The following is a 23,859-nucleotide window of genomic DNA, read 5'->3' as shown; positions in this document are numbered from 1 at the left end:
GGGACCAGGATCTATGTCATCACGCTGCCCACACTCTGCGTTCACCTTCATTGGCTGAGAAATGGCGCTTTTCGCGTCATTGAAACGCGACTTTGGCGCGAAAGTCGCGTACCGCATGGCCGACAAGCACAGGGGTCGGATCGGGTTTCATGAGACGCCGACTTAGCCAAAAGTCGGCGACTTTTGAAAATGATCGACCCGTTTCGCTCAACCCTACCCACCACCTTCCTGTCCCTCACGCCAAGATGGGTCAAGGACCTCATCATCTACACTACCCTCTGCCCCCAACTGCTCCTCCTGGGTAGTCTCAGCAGCAGAGCACGCACCAGTAAGTGGCACCTGAGTGTCATCATCAGCTGATGCGGCCTGCGATGTGGTGACCGGAGCCACTGGCCCACCCGCCTCTTCAGAGGAAGAGAGAAAAAGCTGTTGGGCATCACTGCACCCTGCCTCTTCTTCCATTTCTCCAATGCTGCTTGGCTGGCCCCCTGTTTCCAAGCCAAGAGATTCAGAGAACAGAAGTAGAGACGGCTCCTGTCCTGGGCTCTCTGTCTGCCTGGGCAATTTGGCAGGTGGTGAAGAGACAGATGGCTGCTCTCCAGTGCTCTGTGTCTGAGAGGATGTGGCACTAATTGAAGTTGATGCATTAGCTGCCATCCATCCTACAATGGCTTCAATTTGTTCTTCACGCAGCAGCGGTGTACGGCGCTCTGCCACAAAGCTGCGCATGAATGACTGTTCCCTTGTGAAAGTGGGTGCTGATGAGTCACCGGTGCCCGCAGCAGGCACAGAATCCCCACGTCCCCTCCCACGCCCACGCCCACGTGCCTTACTCACTGCCTTCCTCATCTTGGTTGACTGATAAAGATAAGCAGAAAAGTATTAACGGCTTTGTGTGCTTATTCCTGAACAACTCCTCCTAACAGGTATAAGAAACACTAATTTTCTAAAGTGTGGACTAGACTTTAATATGAGCTAATGTGGCCTACAGAAATGTAAAGTGGTGTCACTGGTGTGTTTGGTGAACTTTATTATTTATTTATTTTTGGGGGGCTGAACTGACAACAGATAGAGCTGCAGTCACACGGAGACCGTGCAGACAGCCGTAAACGGCGCTGCAAGGCCCAAAAACCCTCCTCTACGTTATCCTATGTAGTGTTTTTCCACAAGTTAGCTGGAGACGGGTGGAAAGACACTAATAGGAATTTTTTGAAAAAATGTGCAGTAGCCTGCACTACTTAAAACAAAATGAAAATTGATTTTGCGGTATGACGCAGTGAAGAACCCTGAGCTGGAGACAACCAGGCTATGGCTGCTCACAGACTACAGGGCGAGCTGCAGTCACACGGAGACCGTGCAGACAGCCGTAAACGGCGCTGCAGGGCCCAAAAACCCTCTTCTACGTTATCCTATGTAGTGTTTTTCCACAAATTAGCTGGAGACGGGTGGAAAGACACTAATAGGATTTTTTGTTAAAAATTAGCAGCAGACTACACTACTTGGAAAAAAAAAAAAAAAAGAACAGTATGAGGCAATGAACCACCCTCCCTGAACTGAATACAACCAGCTATGGATGGCCTATGTGGCTGCACTCAGACTAGAGAGTGGGCTGCACTCACACACACACACACACAGACCTTGCAGATCGCTGTGAAAACAGCGCTACAAGGCAAAAGCAAGGTGAATAGTAGGTGAACACAGCGGTTGCTAAATTAGCCTTTGGAAAGCACAAAGAAGCAAATCGCTATCTCTAAACTGGCCCTCAGTCAGCAAACAGTGTCCTGTCACTAACTGAATTCACAGCAGAGTGATCGCAAAATGGCGCCAGCGACTTTTAAACTGCATCATGACATCATTTCAGCAGCCAATCACAGCCATGCCAGTAGTTTCATGCCCTCCATGCTGAACAGGATGTGCCCACACTTGGAATCATTCTCATTGGCTGAATTTGTGCATTTTGAATCTGGGAACTTCCGATTCCGGTATCCGATATGCGGCAAGTATCGGAATCCCGGTATCAGAATTCCGATACCGCAAGTATCGGCCGATACCCGATACTTGCGGTATCGGAATGCTCAACACTAATTATCAGTGTTCATTATGTTTTTAGTCCAGCTCGCTGAAATGTGATTTCCTCGCTTGCTGGTTGCTCTAGGGGACTGTTTCTCCCCCCACACCGTTAGTTGGTGTGGGGGTTCTTGAAATCTCAGAGTGGATATTTTGTAAAGGTTTTTTACCTACCGCATAGATTCCCTTTTCTATTTTCTGCTATCTAGTATTAGTGGGCCTCATTTGCTGAATCTGTTTTCACACCTGTGTATGTGCCTTCCTCTTACCTCACCATTATTATTTGTTGGGGGCTTCTATATCTTTGGGGATTATTTCTCTGGAGGCAAGTGAGGTCTTTCTTTCTCTCTAGGGGTAGTTAGTTCCTCAGGCTGGCTCGAGACGTCTAGGATTTTTAGGCACGTTCACTGGCTACTTCTAGTGTGTTTGGATAGGTTCAGATTTGCGGTCAGTCCAGTTTGCCACCTCCCTAGAGCTTGTCCTATGTTTGTTACTTAGCTGGAGTAATTTGTGATCCTCAACCACTAAGGATCATAACAGTATAGCAGGCCAAAAAGTGTTTAATGCATCGCAGAAGTGGGATAAAAAGAAGACCTGAGTACATTTTTTTTTTCCTCCCGCTTTTCCTTTGCTGCAGTCTGTTTAGCTTCTTTCATCCCCTTGAACTCTGGGTGGTTTTGAGCTCAGCTGCAGACATGAATGTTCAGACTCTGACTTCTAGTGTGGATCATCTTACTGCACGGGTGCAAAGTATTCAGGATTTTGTTATTCATAGCCATATGTCAGAACCAAAGATACCCATTCCTGAGTTGTTTTCTGGAGATAGATCTAGGTTACTAAATTTTAAGAATAATTGTAAGTTATTTCTATCTCTGAGACCTCGTTCCTCTGGTGATTCCGCTCAGCAAGTTAAAATTGTTATCTCCTTGTTGCGTGGCGACCCTCAAGATTGGGCTTTCTCTCTGGCGCCAGGAGATCCTGCATTGCTTAATGTAGATGCATTTTTTCTGGCTCTTGGACTGCTTTATGAGGAGCCTAATCTTGAGCGTCAGGCAGAAAAAGCGTTGCTGGCTATCTCTCAAGGTCAGGATGAAGCAGAGGTGTATTGTCAAAAATTTCGGAAATGGTCGGTGCTTACTCAATGGAATGAGTGTGCCCTGGCTGCAAATTTCAGAGAAGGTCTTTCTGAGGCCGTTAAGAATGTTATGGTGGGGTTTCCCACCCCTGCAAGTCTGAGTGATTCTATGGCTTTAGCCATTCAGGTTGATCGGCGTTTGCGGGAGCGCAAATCTGCTCATCCTTTGGCGGTATTTTCTGAACAGAGACCTGAGTCTATGCAATGTGACCGAACTCTGACCAGAATTGAGCGACAAAGTCATAGACGTCAAAATGGGTTGTGCGTTTACTGTGGTGATTCTACTCATGTTATCTCAGCATGCTCTAAACGCTTAAAAAAATCGCTAAACCTGTCACCATTGGTACTATACAGCCTAAATTTATTTTGTCTGTTACTTTGATTTGTTCTTTGTCGTCCTACCCGGTTATGGCTTTTGTGGATTCGGGTGCTGCCCTGAACCTGATGGATTTGTCGTTTGCCAGGCGCTGTGGTTTTGTCCTGGAGCCTTTGGAATTTCCTATTCCTCTGAGGGGAATTGATGCTACGCCATTGGCTGAGAATAAGCCTCAGTATTGGACGCAAATGACCATGTGCATGACTCCCGTACATCAGGAGGTGATTCGCTTTCTTGTTCTGCATAATTTGCATGATGTTGTCTTTTTGGGTCTGCCATGGCTGCAAGCTCATAATCCAGTTTTAGATTGGAAAGCTATGTCTGTGTCAAGTTGGGGTTGTCAGGGAATTCATGGCGATACTCCGTTGGTGTCTATTGCTTCTTCCACTCCTTCTGAGGTCCCTGAGTTTTTGTCTGACTACCAGGATGTATTTGATGAGCCCAGGTCCTGTGCCCTGCCTCCTCATAGGGATTGTGACTGTGCTATAAATTTAATTCCTGGTAGTAAATTCCCTAAGGGACGACTTTTTAATTTGTCTATACCAGAGCATGCCGCGATGCGGAGTTATATAAAGGAGTCTTTGGAAAAGGGACATATTCGCCCATCCTCTTCCCCTCTTGGTGCAGGATTTTTTTTTGTGGCCAAGAAGGACGGTTCTTGTGCGCATTAAGCAGGGAGATGAATGGAAAACAGCATTTAATACGCCCGAAGGCCATTTTGAGTACTTAGTGATGCCTTTTGGACTCTCTAATGCTCCTTCTGTGTTTCAGTCCGTCATGCATGACATCTTCCGAGAATATCTGGATAAATTTATGATTGTTTATCTGGATGACATTTTGGTCTTTTCTGATGATTGGGAGTCCCATGTGAAGCAGGTCAGGATGGTGTTTCAGGTCCTGCGTGCTAATGCTTTATTTGTGAAGGGCTCAAAATGCCTCTTCGTAGTACAGAAGGTCTCCTTTTTGGGTTTTATTTTTTCTCCTTCTACTGTGGAGATGGACCCAGTCAAGGTCCAGGCTATTCATGACTGGACTCAGCCCACGTCTGTTAAGAGTCTTCAGAAGTTCTTGGGTTTTGCTAATTTTTACCGTCGTTTCATCACTAATTTTTCTAGCGTGGTTAAATCTTTGACGGATTTGACCAAGAAGGGTTCTGATGTGACTAATTGGTCTCCTGCGGCCGTGGAGGCCCTTCGGGAGCTGAAGCACCGGTTTTCTTCAGCTCCAGTCTTATGTCAGCCAGATGTCACTCTCCCCTTCCAGGTCGAGGTTGATGCTTCTGAGATTGGAGCAGGGGCTGTTTTGTCGCAGAGAAGCTCTGATGGCTCTGTGATGAAGCCATGTGCTTTCTTTTCAAGAAAGTTTTCGCCTGCCGAGCAGAATTATGATGTTGGTAATCGGGAGTTGTTGGCTATGAAGTGGGCATTTGAGGAGTGGCGACATTGGCTCGAAGGAGCTAAACATCGTGTGGTGGTCTTGACTGATCACAAAAATCTGATTTACCTTGAATCTGCCAAGCGACTGAATCCTAGACAGGCTCGTTGGTCATTGTTTTTCTCCCGTTTCAAATTCGTGGTCTCATACCTGCCTGGTTCGAAGAGTGTGAAAGCTGATGCACTTTCTAGGAGTTTTGTGCCTGACTCTCTGGGAGTTTCTGAGCTGGCTGGTATTCTCAGAGAGGGAGTGATTTTGTCTGCCATTTCCCCAGATTTGCGACGAGTGCTGCAGAAATTTCAGGCGGATAGACCTGACCGTTGTCCACCAGAGAGACTGTTTGTCCCGGATAGATGGACCAGCAGAGTTATTTCCGAGGTTCATTCTTCGGTGTTGGCGGGTCATCCTGGGATTTTTGGTACCAGAGATTTGGTGGCTAGGTCTTTCTGGTGGCCTTCCTTGTCGCGGGATGTGCGTTCCTTTGTGCAGTCTTGTGGGATTTGTGCTCGGGCTAAGCCTTGCTGTTCTCGTGCCAGCGGTTTGCTTTTGCCTTTGCCTGTTCCGAAAAGGCCTTGGACGCACATTTCCATGGATTTTATTTCGGATCTTCCAGTATCTCAGAAAATGTCTGTCATCTGGGTGGTGTGTGATCGTTTTTCCAAGATGGTCCATTTGGTGCCCTTGCCTAAGTTGCCTTCTTCCTCCGATTTGGTTCCTCTATTTTTTCAGAATGTGGTTCGCTTGCACGGCACTCCTGAAAATATTGTGTCTGACAGAGGGTCCCAGTTTGTGTCCAGGTTTTGGCGGACTTTTTGTGCTAAGATGGGCATTGATTTGTCTTTTTCGTTGGCCTTCCATCTTCAGACTAATGGCCAAACCGAGCGAACTAATCAGACGTTGGAAACTTATTTGAGATGTTTTGTTTCTGCTGATCAGGATGATTGGGTGACTTTTTTGCCATTGGCCGAGTTTGCCCTTAACCCCTTCATGACCCAGCCTATTTTGGCCTTAATGACCTTGCCATTTTTTGCAATTCTGACCAGTGTCCCTTTATGAGGTAATAACTCAGGAACGCTTCAACGGATCCTTGCGGTTCTGAGATTGTTTTTTCGTGACATATTGGGCTTCATGTTAGTGGTAAATTTAGGTCGATAATTTCTGAGTTTATTTGTGAAAAAAACGGAAATTTGGCAAAAATTTTGAAAATTTCGCAATTTTCACATTTTGAATTTTTATTCTGTTAAACCAGAGAGTTATGTGACACAAAATAGTTAATAAATAACATTTCCCACATGTCTACTTTACATCAGCACAATTTTGGAAATAATTTTTTTTTTGCTAGGAAGTTATAAGGGTTAAAATTTGACCAGTGATTTCTCATTTTTACAACAAAATTTACAAAACCATTTTTTTTAGGGACCACCTCACATTTGAAGTCAGTTTGAGGGTTCTATATGGCTGAAAATACCCAAAAGTGACACCATTCTAAAAACTGCACCCCTAAAGGTGCTCAAAACCACATTCAAGAAGTTTATTAACCCTTCAGGTGTTTCACAACAGCAGAAGCAACATGGAAGGAAAAAGTGAACATTTAACTTTTTAGTCACAAAAATGATCTTTTAGCAACAATTTTTTTATTTTCCCAAGGGTAAAAGGAGAAACTGGACCACAAAAGTTGTTGTCCAATTTGTCCTGAGTACGTTGATACCTTATATGTGGGGGTAAACCACTGTTTGTGGGCACGGCAGGGCTCGGAAGCGAAGGAGCGCCATTTGACTTTTTCAATGAAAAATTGGCTCCAATCTTTAGCGGACACCATGTCGCGTTTGGAGAGCCCCCGTGTGCCTAAACATTGGAGCTCCCCCACAAGTGACCCCATTTTGGAAACTAGACGCCCCAAGGAACTTATCTAGATGCATAGTGAGCACTTTAATCCCCCAGGTGCTTCACAAATTGATCCGTAAAAATGAAAAAGTACTTTTTTTTTCACAAAAAATTTCTTTTAGCCTCAATTTGTTCATTTCCACATGGGCAGCAGGATAAAATGGATCCTAAAATGTATTGGGCAATTTCTCCTGTGTACACTGATACCTCACATGTGGGGGTAAACCACTGTTTGGGTGCACGGCAAGGCTCGGAAGGGAAGGCGCGCCATTTGACTTTTTGAATGAAAAATTATCTCCATCGTTAGCGGACACCATGTCGCGTTTGGAGAGACCCTGTGTGCCTAAACATTGAAGCTCCCCCACATGTGACCCCATTTTGGAAACTAGACCCCCCAAGGAACTTATCTAGATGCATAGTGAGCACTTTAAACTCTCAGGTGCTTCACAAATTGATCCGTAAAAAATGAAAAAGTACTTTTTTTTCACAAAAAAATTTTTTTAGCCTCAATTTTTTCATTTTCACATGGGCAACAGGATAAAATGGATCCTAAAATTTGTTGGGCAATTTCTCTTGAATACGCCGATACCTCATATGTGGGGGTAAACCACTGTTTGGGTGCACGGCAAGGCTTGGAAGGGAAGGCGCGCCATTTGACTTTTTCAATGGAAAATTAGCTCCAATCGTTAGTGGACACCATGTTGCGTTCGGAGAGCCCCTGTGTGCCTAAACATTAGAGCTCCCCTACAAGTGACCCCATTTTGGAAACTAGACCCCCCAAGGAACTAATCTAGATGTATACTGAGCACTTAAAACCCCCAGGTGCTTCACAGAAGTTTATAACGCAGAGCCATGAAAATAAAAAAATATTTTTCTTTCCTCAAAAATGATTTTTAGCCCGGAGTTTTTTATTTTCCCAAGGATAATAGGAGAAATTGGACCCCAAATGTTGTTGTCCAGTTTGTCCTGAGTACGATGATACCCCATATGTGGGGGTAAACCACTGTTTGGGCGCACGGCAGGGCTCGGAAGGGAAGGCACGCCATTTGGCTTTTTGAATGGAAAATTAGCTCCAATCATTAGCGGACACCATGTCGCGTTTGGAGAGCCCCTGTGTGCCTAAACATTGGAGCTCCCACACAAGTGACCCCATTTTGGAAACTAGACCTCCCAAGGAACTAATCTAGATGTGTGGTGAGCACTTTGAACCCTCAAGTGCTTCACAGAAGTTTATAACGCAGAGCCATGAAAATATAAAATTATTTTTCTTTCCTCAAAAGTGATTTTTTAACCCACAATTTTTTATTTTCCCAAGGGTAACAGGAGAAATTGGACCCCAAAAGTTGTTGTGCAGTTTCTCCTGAGTACGCTGATACCCCATATGTGGGGGTAAACCACTGTTTTGGCACACATCGGGGAGCGGAAGGGAAGTAGTGACGTTTTGAAATGCAGACTTTAATGGAATGCTCTGCGGGCGTCACGTTGCGTTTGCAGAGCCCCTGATGTGCCTAAACAGTAGGAACTCCCCACAATTGACCCCACTTTGGAAACTAGACTCCCAAGGGAACTTATCTAGATGTGTGGTGAGCACTTTGAACCCCCAAGTGCTTCACAGAAGTTTATAACGCAGAGACGTGAAAATAAAAAATGTGTTTTCTTTCCTCAAAAATATTTTTTTAGCCCAGAATTTTTTAATTTTCCCAAGGGTAACAGGAAAAATTTGACCCCAAAAGTTGTTGTCCAGTTTCTCCTGAGTACGCTGATACCCCATATGTGGGGGTAAACCACTGTTTGGGCACATGGCGGGGCTCGGAAGGGAAGTAGTGACGGTTTGGAATGCAGACTTTGATGGAATGGTCTGCGGGAATCATGTTATGTTTGCAGAGCCCCTGATGTGCCTAAACAGTAGAAACCCCACACAAGTGACCCCATTTTGGAAACTAGACCCCCAAGGAACTTATCTAGATGTGTGGTGAGCACGTTCAACCCCCAAGTGCTTCACAGAAGTTTACAACGCAGAGCCGTGAAAATAAAAAATAATTTTTCTTTCCTCAAAAAAGATGTTTTAGCAAGCAATTGTTTATTTTCACAAGGGTAACAGGAGAAATTGGACCCCAATATTTGTTGCCCAGTTTGTTGTGAGTACGCTGGTACCCCATATGTGGGGGTAAACCACTGTTTGGGCGCACGTCAGGGCTCGGAAGGGAAGTAGTGACATTTGAAATGCAGACTTTGATGGAATGGTCTGCGGGCGTCACGTTGCATTTGCAGAGCCCCTGATGTGCCTAAACAGTAGAAACACCCCACAAGTGACCCCATTTTGGAAACTAGACCCCAAAAGGATCTTATCTAGATGTGTGGTGAGCACTTTCAACCCCCAAGTGTTTCACATAAGTTTATAACGTAGAGCCGTGAAAATAAAAAATAATTGTTCTTTCCTCAAAATTATGTTTTAGCAAGTATTTTTTTATTTTTGCAAGGGTAACAGGAGAAATTGGACCCCAATAGTTGTTGCCCAGTTTGTTCTGAGTACGCTGGTATCCCATATGTGGGGGTAAACCACTGTTTGGGCGCACGTCGGGGCTTGGAAGGGAGGGCGCACCATTTGACTTTTTGAACGCAAGATTGGCTGGAATCATTGGTGGCGCCATGTTGCGTTTGGAGACCCCTGATGTGCCTAAACAGTGGAAACCCCTCAATTCTAACTTCAACACTAACCCCAACACACCCCTAACCCTAATCCCAACTGTAGCCATAACCCTAATCACAACCCTAACCCCAACACACCCCTAACCACAACCCTAACCCCAACACACCCGTAACCCTAAATCCAACCCTAATCCTAACCCTAATCCCAACCCTACCCACAACTGTAACCCCAACACAACCCTAACCCTATCCTTAACCCTAACCACAAGCCTAATCTTAACCCTATTTCCAACCCTAGCCCTAATTCCAACCCTAAGGGTACCGTCTCACATAACGATTTACCAACGATCACGACCAGCGATACGACCTGGCCGTGATCGTTGGAAAGTCATTGTGTGGTCGCTGGGGAGCTGTCACACAGACCGCTCTCCAGCGACCAACGATGCCAAGGTCCCGGGTAACCAGGGTAAACATCGGGTTACTAAGCGCAGGGCCGCACTTAGTAACCCGATGTTTACCGTGGTTACCAGCGTAAAAGTAAAAAAAAAAACGTACATACTCACATTTTGGTGTCCTTCAGGTCCCTTGCCGTCTGCTTCCCACTCTGACTGAGTGCCGCCGTACAGTGAGAGCAGAGCGCAGCGGTGACGTCACTGCTGTGCTGTGCTCTCATTTTCCGGCCGGCAGACAGTCAGAGCGGGAAGCAGACGGCAAGGGACCTGAAGGACACCGAAATGTGAGTATGTACGTTTTTTTTTTTTTTTTACTTTTACGCTGGTAACCACGGTAAACATCGAGTTACTAAGCGCGGCCCTGCGCTTAGTAACCCGATGTTTACCCTGGTTACAAGTGAACGCATCGCTGGATAGCTGTCACACACAACGATCCAGCGATGACAGCGGGAGATCCAGCGACGAAAGAAAGTTCCAAACGATCTGCTACGACGTACGATTCTCAGCAGGGTCCCTGATCGCTGCTGCGTGTCAGACACAGCGATATCGTATGGATATCCCTGGAACGTCACAGATCGTACCGTCGTAGCGATCAAAGTGCCACTGTGAGACGGTACCCTAACTCTAATTCCAACCCTAACCCTAAGGCTATGTGCCCACTTTGCGGATTCGTGTGAGATTTTTCCGCACCATTTTTGAAAAATCCGCAGGTAAAAGGCACTGCGTTTTACCTACGGATTTACAGCGGATTTCCAGTGTTTTTTTGTGCGGATTTCACCTGCGGATTCCTATTGAGGAACAGGTGTAAAACGCTGCAGAATCCACACAAAATTGACATGCTGCGGAAAATACACAGCGTTTCCGCACGGTATTTTCCGCACCATGGGCACAGCAGATTTGGTTTTCCATAGGTGTACATGGTACTGTAAACCTGATGGAAAACTGCTACGAATTCTCAGCTGCCAATCCACTGCGGATCCGCGGCCAATCCGCTGCGGATCCGCGGCCGATCCGCTGCGGATCTGCGGCCGATCCGCTGCGGATCCGCGGCAATCCGCTGCGGATTCGCAGCCAAATCCGCACTGTGTGCACATGCCCTAACCCTACCCCTAACCCTAACCCTACCCCTAATTCTAACCCTAATTCTAACCCTAGTTCTAACCCTAACCCTAGCAGAAAAAAAAAAATATATTTTATTTATTTTTATTATTGTCCCTATGGGGGTGATAAAGGGGGGTCATTTACTTTTTTTCATTTTGATCACTGCGATAGGCTATATCGCAGTGATCAAAATACTTCTGAAATGAATCTGCCAGCCGGCAGACTCTGCGGGCGCAGTGCGCAGGCGCCCGCCATATTGGAAGATGGCGGCGCCCATGGAGAAGCCGGACGGACATCGGGAGGCCCGGTAAGTATGAAGGGGGGGTGATCGGATCACGGGGGGGGGGGACCGGAGCACAGGGAGGGGGCACCGGAGCATGGGGGGAGCGTACAGGAGGACGGAGGAGCGGACAGAACTTATTAGGGGGGCGGACCGCGCACCGGAGCACTGGGGGGGCGATCGGTGGGGTGGGGTGGGGGCAGATTAGGTTTTCCAGCCATGGCCGATGATATTGCAGCATCGGCCATGGCTGGATTGTAATATTTCACCGTTTTTTTGGGTGAAATATTACAAATCGCTCTGATTGGCAGTTTCACTTTCAACAGCCAATCAGAGCGATCGTAGCCACGGGGGGGTGAAGCCACCCCCCCTGGGCTGAAGCACCACTCCCCGTGTCTCTGCAGATCGGGTGAAATCGGAGTTAACCCCTTCACCCGATCTGCAGGGACGCGATCATTCTGTGACACAGCATATGCGTCACAGGTCGGGAAGGCACCGACTTTCATGACGCATACGCTGTGTCACAGGTCGGGAAGGGGTTAATAATCGGGCTAGTTCTGCTACTTTGGTTTCGCCTTTTTTCTGCAATTCTGGTTTCCATCCTCGTTTTTCCTCGGGTCAGGTTGAGCCTTCTGACTGTCCTGGGGTGGATTCTGTGGTGGATAGGTTGCAGCAGATTTGGAACCATGTGGTGGACAATTTGAGGTTGTCACAGGAGAAGGCTCAGCGCTTTGCCACCCGCCGCTGCGGTGTGGGTCCTCGACTTCGTGTTGGGGATTTGGTGTGGCTGTCTTCTCGGTATGTTCCTATGAAGGTCTCCTCTCCTAAATTCAAGCCTCGCTTCATCGGTCCTTATAAGATCTTGGAAATCCTTAACCCGGTGTATTTTCGTTTGGATCTCCCAGCATCGTTTGCCATTCATAATGTGTTCCATAGGTCTTTGTTGCGGAGGTATGTGGTACCTGTGGTTCCTTCGGTTGAGCCTCCTGCTCCGGTGCTGGTCGAGGGCGAATTGGAGTACGTGGTGGAGAAGATTTTGGATTCTCGTATCTCTAGACGGAGGCTTCAGTATTTGGTTAAGTGGAAGGGCTACGGTCAGGAGGATAATTCCTGGGTTGTCGCCTCTGATGTTCATGCGGCCGATTTGGTTCATGCCTTCCACACGGCTCATCCTGATCGCCCTGGGGGTCTTGATGAGGGTTCAGTGACCCCTCCTCAAGGTGGGGGTACTGTTGTGAACTCTATTTTTGGGCTCCCTCTAGTGGTCACAAGCGGTACTGTGTAGTGTTTTCTTTCTGCAGGTTGGCAGCATCAGCTGGTTCGTTATCCTTGGTTGGTTTCCTATTTAGCTCACCTGGATACTCAGTTCCTTGCCTGCTATCAATGTATTCAGTGCTCTTCAGATTCCTTGTGTCTACCTTGCTCCCAGTCTCTCCAAGACAAGCTAAGTTTTTGTTTGATAATTTTTTGATTATCAGTGTTCATAATGTTTTTAGTCCAGCTCGCTAAAATGTGATTTCCTCGCTTGCTGGTTGCTCTAGGGGACTGAGTTTCTCCCCCCACACCGTTAGTTGGTGTGGGGGTTCTTGAAATCTCAGAGTGGATATTTTGTAAGGGTTTTTTACTGACCGCATAGATTCCCTTTTCTATTTTCTGCTATCTAGTATTAGTGGGCCTCATTTGCTGAATCTGCTTTCACCCCTGTGTATGTGCCTTCCTCTTACCTCACCGTTATTATTTGTTGGGGGCTTCTATATCTTTGGGGATTATTTCTCTGGAGGCAAGAGAGGTCTTTCTTTCTCTCTAGGGGTAGTTAGTTCCTCAGGCTGGCTCGAGACGTCTAGGATTTTTAGGCACGTTCACCAGCTACTTCTAGTGTGTTTGGATAGGTTCAGATTTGCGGTCAGTCCAGTTTGCCACCTCCCTAGAGCTTGTCCTATGTTTGTTACTTAGCTGGAGTAATTTGTGATCCTCAACCACTAAGGATCATAACAGCCATCTTCCAAAATGGCGGGCGCATGCGCAGTGAGCCCGCCGAATCTGCCGGCTGGCAGATTCGTTCCATGTACATTTTTATCACTGTGATAAAAATAAAAAAAATAGTAAATGAACCCCCCCCTTTATCACCCCCATAGGTAGGGACAATAATAAAATAAAGAAAATATTTTTTTTTCCACTAGGGTTAGAACTAGGATTAGAACTAGGGTTAGGGGTAGGGTTAGGGTTAGGGTTAGGGGTAGGGTTAGGGTAAGGGTTAGGGTTAGGGTTAGAACTAGGGTTAGAACTAGGGTTAGCGTTGGAATTAGGCCATGTGCACATGGTGCGGATTTGGCTGCGGATCCGCAGCGGATTGGCCGCTGCAGATTCGTAGCAGTGTTCCATCAGGTTTACAGTACCATGTAAACCTATGGAAAACCAAATCTGCTGTGCCCATGGTGCGGAAAATACCGCACGGAAATGCTGCATTGTATTTTCCATAGCATGTCAATTCTTTGTGCGGATTTACACCTGTTCCTCAATAGGAATCCGCAGGTGAAATAAGCATAAAAAACACTGGAAATCCGCGGTAAATCTGCAGGTAAAACGCAGTGCCTTTTACCTGCGGATTTTTCAAAAATGGTGCGGAAAAATCTCACACGAATCTGCAACGTGGGCTCATAGCCTTAGGGTTGGAATTAGAGTTAGGGTTGGAATTAAGGCTAGGGTTGGAATTAGGGTTAAGATTAGGCTTGTGGTTAGGGTTATGGTTAGGGGTGTGTTGGGGTTAAAGTTCTGGTTAGGGTTAGGGTTGGGATAAGGGTTAGGGTTGGGATTAGGGTTAGGGTTGGGATTAGGGTTAGGGTTGGTATTAGGGTTAGGGTTGTGGTTAGGGGTGTGTTGGGGTTAGGGTTGTGATTAGGGTTATGGCTAGAGTTGGGATTAGGGTTAGGGGTGTGTTGGGGTTAGTGTTGGAGTTAGAATTGGGGGGTTTCCACTGTTTAAGCACATCAGGGGTCTCCAAACGCAACATGGCGCCACCATTGATTCCAGCCAATCTTGCGTTCAAAAAGTCAAATGGTGCTCCCTCCCTTCCGAGCCCCGACGTGCGCCCAAAAAGTGGTTTACCCCCATATATGGGGTACCAGCATACTCAGGACAAACTGGGCAACAATTATTGGGGTCCAATTTCTCCTGTTACCCTTGGGAAAATAAAAAATTGCTTGCTAAAACATAATTTTAGAGGAATTAAAAATAATTTTTTATTTTCAAGGCTCTGCGTTATAAACTTCTGTGAAGCACTTGGGGGTTCAAAGTGCTCACCACACATCTAGAATAAGTTCCTTGGGGGGTCTAGTTTCCAAAATGGGGTCACTTGTGGGGGGTTTCTACTGTTTACGCACATCAGGTGCTCTGCAAACGTAACATGATGCCCGCAGACCATTCCATTAAAGTCTGCATTCCAAAACATCACTACTTCCCTTCTGAGCCCCGGCATGTGCCCAAACAGTGGTTTTCCCCCACATATGGGGTATCAGCGTACTCAGCAGAAACTGGACAACAACTTTTGGAGTCCAATTTCTCTTGTTACCCTTGGGAAAATAAAAAATTGTGGGCTAAAAAATCATTTTTGAGAAAAGAAAAATTATTTTTTATTTTCATGGCTTTGCGTTATACACTTCTGTGAAGCACTTGGGGGTTCAAAGTGCTCAATACACATCTACATTAGTTCCTTGGGAGGTCTAGTTTCCAAAATGGGGTCACTTGTGGGGGAGCTCCAATGTTTAGGCGCACAGGGGCTCTCCAAACGCGACATGGTGTCCGCTAATGATTGGAGCTAATTTTGCATTCAAAAAGCCAAATGGCGTGCCTTCCCTTCCGAGCCCTGCCGTGCGCCCAAACAGTAGTTTACCCCAACATATGGGGTATCATCGTACTCAGGACAAACTGGACAACAACATTTGGGGTCCAATTTCTCCTGTTACCCTTGGGAAAATAAAAAATTCTGGGCTAAAATCATTTTTGAGGAAAGAAAAATTATTTTTTATTTTCACGGCTCTGCGGTATAAACTTCTGTGAAGCACCTGGGGGTTTAAAGTGCTCACTATGCTCCTAGATAAGTTCCTTGGGGGTCTAGTTTCCAAAATGGGGTCACTTGTGGGGGAGCTCCAATGTTTAGGCACACGGGGGCTCTCCAAACGCGACATGGTGTCCGCTAAAGATTGGAGCCAATTTTTCATTCAAAAAGTCAAATGGCGCTCCTTCCCTTCCGAGCCCTGCCGTGCGCCCAAAGAGTGGTTTAGCCCCACATATTAGGTATCAGCGTACTCATGACAAATTGGACAACAACATTCGTGGTCCAGTTTCTCCTTTTACCCTTGGGAAAATAAAAAAATTGTTGCTAAAAATCATTTTTGTGACTAAAAAGTTAAATGTTCATTTTTTCCTTCCATGTTGCTTCTGCTGCTGTGAAACACCTGAAGGGTTAATAAACTTCTTGAATGTGGTTTTGAGCACCTTGATGGGTGCAGTTTTTAGAATGGTGTCACTTTTGGGTATTTTCAGCCACATAGAACCCTCAAACTATCTTCAAATGTGAGGTGGTCCCTAAAAAAAATGGTTTTGTAAATTTTGTTGTAAAAATGAGAAATCACTGGTCAAATTTCAACCCTTATAACTTCCTAGCAAAAAAAAAAATTGGCTCCGAAATTGTGCTGATGTAAAGTAGACATGTGGGAAATGTTATTTATAAACTATTTTGTGTCACATAACTCTCTGGTTTAACAGAATAAAAATTCAAAATTTGAAAATTGCTAAATTTTCAAAATTTTTGCCAAATTTCCGTTTTTTTCACAAATAAACTCCGAAATTATTGACCTAAATTTACAACTACCATGAAGCCCAATATGTCTCGAAAAAACATTCTCAGAACCGCTAGGATCCGTTGAAGCGTTCCTGAGTTATTACCTCATAAAGGGACACTGGTCAGAATTGCAAAAAACCGCCAGGTCGTTAAGGTCAAAATAGGCTGGGTCATGAAGGGGTTAAGAAATGAAGGTCAGTCAGTCCCAAAAATTGGGAAAACTTTGGAAGTGTCCCCAAGTGCAGTGGCAAAAATCATCGAGTGCTACAAAGAAACTGGCTCACATGAGGACCGCCCCAGGAAAGGAAGACCAAGAGTCACCTTCTGAGGATAAGTTTATCCGAGTCACCAGCCTCAGAAATCGCAGGTTAACAGCAGCTCAGATTAGAGACCAGGTCAATGCCACACAGAGTTCTAGCAGCAGACACATGTCTATAGCAACTGTTAAGAGGAGACTTTGTGCAGCAGGCCTTCATGGTAAAATAGCTGCTAGGAAACCACTGCTAAGGACAGGAAACAAGCAGAAGTGACTTGTTTGGGCTAAAGAACACAAGTACTGGACATTAGACCAGTGGAAATCTGTGCTTTGGTCTGATGAGTCCAAATTTGAGATCTTTGGTTCCAACCACCATGTCTTTGTGCAACGCAGAAAAGGTGAATAGATGGACTCTACATGCTTGGTTCCCACCGTGAAGCATGGAGGAAGAGGCGTGATGGTGTGGGGGTGCTTTGCTGGTGACACTGTTAGGGGTTTATTCAAAATTGAAGGCGTACTGAACCAGCATGGCTACCACAGCATCTTGCAGCGGCATGCTATTCCATCCGGCTTGAGTTTAGTTGGACCATCATTTATTTTTCAACAGGACAATGACCCCAAACACACCTCCAGGCTGTGTAAGGGCTATTTGACCAAGAAAGAGAGTGATAAGGTGCTACGCCAGATGACCTGGCCTCCACAGTCACCAGACCTGAACCCAATCGAGATGGTTTGGCGTGAGCTGGACCGCAGAATGAAAGCAAAAGGGCCAACAAGTGCTAACCATCTCTGGGAACTCCTTCAAGATTGTTGGACGACCATTCCCGGTGACTACGTCTTGAAGCTCATCAAGAGAATGCCAGGAGTGTGCAAAGCAATCATCAAAGCAAAAGGTGGCTACTTTAAAGAACCTAGAATATAAGATATAATTTCAGTTGTTTCACACTTTTTTGTTAAGTATATAATTCCACATGTGTTAGTTCATAGTTTAGATGCCTACAGTGTGCTTGTACAATTTTCATAGTCATGCAGAAAAATCTTCAATGGGAAGGTGTGTCCAAACTTTTGGTCCGTACTGTATATATATATATATATATATATATATATATATATATATATATATATACACACATATATATACAGCTCTGGCAAAAATTAAGAGACCACCATATCTAAACCTTGTCATGCGCAGCCCAATCTCCAGACCTGAACTCCATTGAAAATCTCTGCAATGTAATCAAGGGGATGATGGATAGTCATGAAACAAAGAAGAACTGCTTACATTTTTGCTCCAGAAGCAGTGTGAAAAACTGCTGGAAAGCTTGCCAAGACGCATGAAAGCTGTGCCTAAAAATCTGGTTATTCCACAAAATATTGATTCCTTTACTCTTTCTGAGTTAAAACATTAATATTGTTGTTTCTGAATGATTATGAACTTGTTTCCTTTGCATTATTTGAGGTCTGAAAGCACTGGGGGTTTTTTATTTTGACAATTTTTCTTTGTCAAGAAAAAAAAATACAAAATGTATTGCTTGGAAATTCGGAGACATGTTGTCAGAAGTTTATAGAATAAAAGAACATTTTACATTTTACTCAAAAATAAGCCTATAAAAAGAGAAATCAGACAAACAGAACATTCTGCAGTGGTCTCTTAATTTTTGCCAGAGTATACATATATATATATATATATATATATATATATATATATGTATATATATATATATATATATATATGTATATATATATATATATATATATATATATATATATATATATATATATATATATATATATATATATATATATATATATATATATATATGCAGCGCCCAAGAGTCCTGGTCGTTGCAGTACTGACGCTCTGCCGCTAAGGGGAGTGATGGTACGTCTGATGGCACTTAAGGAGTTCACCTGACCAGGTATCACAGTCACACACTACATTTCCCACTCTGGCCACCAGGGGGAGCAAAGGGTTCTATGTACTAGGCCACTCCTCACAATCTGGTAAAACTGGGGGCTGGATAGGGAGTTAGTCAGAATCTGACTGGGTTGGATCCAGGCAACATCATGTGGCAGAGGGTGTTGCAGGGGAAGATTCAGGGGGGTCTCTGTCAGGGGTGGGACCCTGACAGTGGCCTAGCAAACAGAACAGAACGTTACGGAGCCGCGCCTGCACCCGTTGCGGCGGCATCTTAAGAAAGGAAACGAAGAGAAGTTTATTGTGGAGAAGTGAGAAACGAGATCGCAGCAAAAAGGAGATAAAGCCAGTAGGAGTCGTGCTGTAAGATCGAGGCAACATCCTACTGAGGCGCGTAGCCGGTGGCCGGAATGCCGAGGAAATATTAGGCTCCAAGCATTACTTCAAACAGCGGCAGGACAGTTAATTTTAGGTTGGCTGTCTCACCTAAATCACCTAAGCAGACATAGGGGGCAATTGTGGGAGAGGGGCGACGCTAGGGTCCCGGAAGAACTCCAGACCTACCCGTCATACCGGTGCGTCCTATCCATATCATCTGGGGCACGGAGAAAGAACATCAGAACAGATACGAGTTGTGAGAAAGAATATCAGAAACAGACACAACAGTTGTGAGGACTATCCCGTGGTGCTCAGCAGGGAGGTACTACAACACACAGGCGCTAGAAGGTAGGCACTGATTTCCACCTGCAAAGGAAACTCTGGATGTGCCTTCGGACCGGCTGGTCTCAGCTAGCCCTGTTAGCAGTGCTCTGGATTGTGGATCCTGAAGCCTCAGTAAAGAGGTAAAGAGACTGCAACCCTGTGTCCTCGTTATTCACCGCGACTTGCACCACGCATCACCATCACATCTTTCATTGGACGCCCCTTAGCAGGGTCACAGACCGGGTCTAGCCACCGTGACAACCCCCAAACTGAGACAGAGAAGCCCGGTACCGAGTACCCCGCGGCCCTGCATCTGGGAGCGCTCCAACTTGGCGTCACGAACAGGATCTACTTAAGCCTGAAGACTCAGGTCATGTGTGCTCTGGAACTGTGTCTGAATTGTGCTTGAACTGTGATTTATTGCAAAGACTGTGTATCGCCACTTCCTGCCAAAACCGCCACCACTACAGCGCCAAGGGGAGCGCAGGAGAAGAAGAAGGGCGTGGAAGTGGGTGTAGACAAGCTGAAGAGCACGAAAGACAATGGCCGCCCAGTCTAAGTATTGCTGTATCCTGAAGACGTGTCCGTCAGCGGCTGAGGTCCGCCTTCTCATTCTCTTGGGAGGGTGGAGACCATGGAGACGGGGCCGCCACGAAAGAGAAAGCGGGAAGGCGATCGAGAAGAAGGGACAGATATGGCGGCCTCCAAGCAGCCATGTGGGGACAACCCGACCCGGCGCCAGCCCGCATCATTGAGGGCGAGCCAGGACCCACCGCTACAGCGGGCGCTGGCCGCTGTAGAGCTGCTTGAGAGAGGAGGACCCAGCAGCCGCTCGCTGGATAAATGGGTGGTTGCGGCCGAAGCCCGGCAGGAGGAGCGGTGCCGAGAAGCCCATGCCCGAGTGAGTTCCCGGCTGGTCCACTCTGCAGAGATCCGCCTGTCCCCTGCGTTCTTCTCGTCACCCGACCCGACCGCAGAGGACTCACGGACCCTGTCACCAGGCCGTGAACCGCGGGAGCGGGATCAGAAGCTGATGCCATGGATGGAGCACCGGCGGTGCCTAGTGGCCGCATGGCGAAAGGAGAAGGAGAGAGAAGCCCGACCTGTGGCCATGATCGATCTGAAAGCCGAAGTGCAAGATCCTCCACTGAAGTGGGGTGTAGTTGTCACCTTTAACTCCCAGGAAGGACGGGGAGTTATTCAGGAGATCAGGGAGCCGCTGATGGTACATGTCGCCCAGAGTGAGGTGGTACCCTGCCATGGAGAGATTGACGCGGACCGCGACCTGCAGCCTGGAGATGCCGTAGTCTACACCCGGTGGCAGCGAGGGACTGGTTGGAGGGCTCAGGATGTCCAGCGGTGCACAGCTCTTCCGGCCGCCCCTGAGGCCCGGGAGACCGGTCCCCTTGTTGAAGGGCCGATTACAGCCTGCGTTATGGATCATCCGGCGGTCTCAAACCAATGTGTGACCTTGAGTCCCACCTGCCCTCAGCTGAGAGGGGTGGGCTTGGGGCCAAGCCTTCCTAAGCCCCAGAGGGCTACCTGTGAGGTAAGGCCCTGGTGGAAACCACCTCCTGATTTATGATCCTAATGCTCTGAAACTGTACATAGTTAACTGTTTGTTTCCCTGCTTTTTGCTGCTAATACCCAACCAGGGTTACTCTTAAAGGGGATCACTTTGTTTACCCGGGATCCCTATTGCTTTTTGTTTTTGTTTTTTGTTTTATTTTTGCTTTTGTTCCACAATGTTACAAAGACTGCCGAATCATGGACGGTGAATGGTTCACAAACTGTATTGTAAATAGTTTGCACCTTCTTAAAGGTGCCCCTTACTGGTTTTACAAGAAGGAGAGATTTGTGAAGAGACTGTTCCTGAGTACAGCATGGAATCTCTTGCCTTAACCGGACTTGCAGATGGAGAGAGTCTGCCTTACCTCAAAGAGACTTGGTTCCCTCTTAAAGGGAATGTTCACTAGTTGCACTTGAAGTATAATGTTGCCTTAAAGAAAGTAGATGGTAATAATGTTTTACATAGGAGTAATATGTAGTTAGCTAGACTGTTATAGAGAATGTTTGATAATGTTGCTAGAGATTGAGGACAGGAAAGAGTTGGAAGCCGAATTTCAGTAAAGTAAACCAGTAGGGGTTAGTTAGTGAGTCCTCCCGAGAGCCATAGCGAGATGGTTAATTGATCCTGTACTAAGAAAAGAGGCAGTAGGCCTGGGCAGATAGACAGGCGGCCCTGCATATGAACAATCAGAGAGTAAAAAAAAAAAAAGAGTGTTGCACTTAGAAGAGAGAAATAAAGAAAAGTTAATTTATATTTTAGAGTTTTATAGTAAGCCTTTAATGGGTTCAGCCTATACGCCCTTGAAGGAAAAGTTAAATTATTGTTCAGAAGTTGCACCTAGTAGAGGTAATAGAAGTTATTTATAGTATGTTATTTAAAATATTTAACCATGTTTTGTTTGTGACGTTCAAGAGTCCTCACCTCCCATAAAGGGAAGCACTGTTATATTTACTTGTTCATTGTATTTTAAAATTTGTATGTCTTTTGCTGACATGTATTGTTGTTTTCTTCTCAGTCTGGGAGTACTGGATTTAGCTGGGGGGGGGAGTGCAGCGCATCAGAGTCCTGGTCGTTGCAGTACTGCCGCTCTGCCGCTAAGGGGAGTGATGGTACGTCTGATGGCACTTAAGGAGTTCACCTGACCAGGTATCACAGTCACACACTACATTTCACACTCTGGCCACCAAGGGGAGCAAAGGGTTCTATGTACTAGGCCACTCCTCACAATCTGGTAAAACTGGGGGCTGGATAGGAAGTTAGTCAGAAGCTGACTGGGTTGGATCCAGGCAACATCCTGTGGCAGAGGGTGTTGCAGGGGAAGATTCAGGGGGGTCTCTGTCAGGGGTGGGATCCTGGCAGTGGCCTAGCGAACAGAACAGAACGTTATGGAGCTGCGCCTGCACCCGTTGCGGCGGCATCCTAAGAAAGGAAACGAAGAGAAGTTTATTGTGGAGAAGTGAGAAACGAGATCGCAGCAAAAAGAAGATAAAGCCAGTAGGAGTCGTGCCGTAAGATCGAGGCAACATCCTACTGAGGCGCGTAGCCGGTGGCCGGAACGCCGAGGAAGTATTAGGCTCCAAGCATTACTTCAAACAGCGGCAGGACAGTTAATTTTAGGTTGTCTGTCTCACCTAAATCACCTAAGCAGACATAGGGGCAATTGTGGGAGAGGGGCGACGCTAGGGTCCCGGAAGAACTCCAGACCTACCCGTCATACGGGTGCGTCCTATCCATATCATCTGGGGGACGGAGAAAGAACATCAGAACAGATACGAGTTGTGAGAAAGATCATCAGAAACAGACACAACAGTTGTGAGGACTATCCCGTGGTGCTCAGCAGGGAGGTACTACAACACACAGGCGCTAGAAGTTAGGCCCTGACTTCCACCTGCAAAGGAAACTCTGCATGTGCCTTCGGACCGGCCGGTCTTAGCCAGCCCTGTAAGCAGTGCTCTGGATTGTGGATCCTGAAGCCTTCAGTAAAGAGGTAAAGAGACTGCAACCCTGTGTCCTCATTATTTACCACGATTTGCACCACGCATCACCATCACATCTTTCATTGGACGCCCGTTAGCAGGGTCACGGACCGGGTCTAGCCACCGTGACAACCCGCGAACTGAGACAGAGAAGCCCGGTACCGAGTACCCCGCGGCCCTGTGTCTGGGGGCGCTCCATATATATATATATATATATATATATATATATATATATATATATATATACACACTTCTCAAAAAAACAGAGGGAACACTAAAATACCAAATCCTAATATCACTGAATAAGATATTCCAGTTGTGAATCTTTATTCAATACACAGTAGAGAGCGTTGAGAACAATAAAACATAAAAACTATCAAAGTAAATCAAAATTAATATCTCACAGAGGCCTGGATTTGGAACGATACTCAAAATCAAACTGGAAAATCAAATTGCAAGCTGATCCAACTTCAGTGAAAATGCCACAAAACAAGGAAATGATGCTTAGTAGTGTGTGTGTGGGCTCCACGTGCCTCTATGACCTCCATATAATGCCTGGGCATGCTCCTGATGAGGAGGCGGATGGTCTTCCGAGGGATCTCCTCCCAGACCTGGACCAAAGCATCCGCCAACTCCTGGACAGTCTGTGGTGCAATGTGAAGTTGGTGAATGGTGTAAGATGATGTCCCAGATGTGTTCAATTGGATTCAGGTCTGGGGAATGGGTGGGCCGATCCATAGCTTTAATGCCTTCATCTTGCAGGAACTGTTGACACACTCCAGCCACATGAGGTCTGGCATTGTCCTGCATTAGGAGGAACCCAGGGCCAACCGCACCAGCATATGGTCTCACAAGGGGTCTGAGGATCTCATCTTGGTAACTAATAGCAGCCAGGTTACCTCTGGCGAGCACATGGAGAAATGCCACCCCACACTATTACTGACCCACTGCCAAATGGGTCCTGCTGAAGGATGTTGCAGGCAGCAGATCGCTCTCCATGGCGTCTCCAGACTGTCATATCTGTCACATTTGCTCATTATGAACCTGCTTTCATCGGTAAAGAGCACAGGGCGCCAGTGGCGAATTTGCCAATCCTGGTGTTCTGTGGCAAATGCCAAGCATCCTGCACGGTGTTGGGCTGTGAGCACAAGCCCCATCTGTGGATGTCGGGCACTCAGACCATCCTCATGGAGTTGCTTTCTAACCGTTTGTGCAGACA

This window comes from Ranitomeya variabilis, chromosome 1 (assembly GCF_051348905.1).
Source record: "Ranitomeya variabilis isolate aRanVar5 chromosome 1, aRanVar5.hap1, whole genome shotgun sequence".
NCBI classification, from domain to species: domain Eukaryota; kingdom Metazoa; phylum Chordata; class Amphibia; order Anura; family Dendrobatidae; genus Ranitomeya; species Ranitomeya variabilis.
The sequence above is the reverse complement of the archived record's forward strand: the minus strand, read 5'-3'. Positions refer to the sequence as shown.